General features: G+C 38.3%; 1 non-coding gene across 1 annotated transcript; it reads left to right on the plus strand.

The window, feature by feature from the left end:
- Positions 1-300: 300 nt before the first annotated feature.
- Positions 301-406, plus strand: LOC121218820 (small nucleolar RNA R71). Its single transcript, XR_005915297.1, has one exon. It is a non-coding gene; the product is annotated as a small nucleolar RNA R71 (small nucleolar RNA).
- Positions 407-791: the final 385 nt, after the last annotated feature.

A 791-nucleotide genomic window follows, 5' to 3' on the forward strand; every position in this document is an offset into this window, starting at 1 on the left:
ATCCCCTTCATATATAGATGGTGCACTATTTGAGGCCTTTATGCAATTAAGTCTGTCCTTCTGTCCACTAATTATTGATATTTGTCATCCTATTAGACAACCTTCACCGTAGATGGTCTTTGGCCATATGTACAGTGTTCAGTTGACCACTAGCAGGAGTTCATTTTCATATTCTCTATTAGATCATATGCATCCTCTTATGTCTTGTTCATTAAAGCTCCTACTGCTGCTCCATCTAACCCTAACCATGCATGTACGTTAAACCCATTATAAAACATCTAAAATCGTAGCCACTTAGGTAATCTATGATGTGGGCATTTGTAAATCAGCGTCTTAAAATGCTCCCAAGCGTCGTGGAAACTTTCTCTTTCTAATTGCTAAAACGTAGCAATCTCTCTCCTTAGCTAGATTGTCTTGCTAATGGGAAGAACTTTTTTAGGAATTTTCTTGCAAACTCGTCCCATGTCATAATAGATCCTGGTGCCTACAAATCTAACCAAGAGAAAGCATTATCTATTAAGGATAAGGGAAACAATCGAAGATGAATAGCATAATCGGTGACCCCATTATATTGAAATGTGTCACAAAGCTGAAGGAGCCATTTTAACTGTTGGTTTGGATCCTCCGTCATCGTACCCCTAAACTGTAGACTGTTTTGGATCATTGCTGGTTTTATCTCGAAATTATTGGTTATAATAGTTGGCCTTGTTATACTCCCCTGAACCATGTCCAGATTTGGTAGTGCAAATTTCTCTTAGAGTTCTTTCGTTACGCGCCATATTTACAGGTAA

Source organism: Gossypium hirsutum, chromosome D06, assembly GCF_007990345.1.
Source record: "Gossypium hirsutum isolate 1008001.06 chromosome D06, Gossypium_hirsutum_v2.1, whole genome shotgun sequence".
NCBI lineage: Eukaryota > Viridiplantae > Streptophyta > Magnoliopsida > Malvales > Malvaceae > Gossypium > Gossypium hirsutum.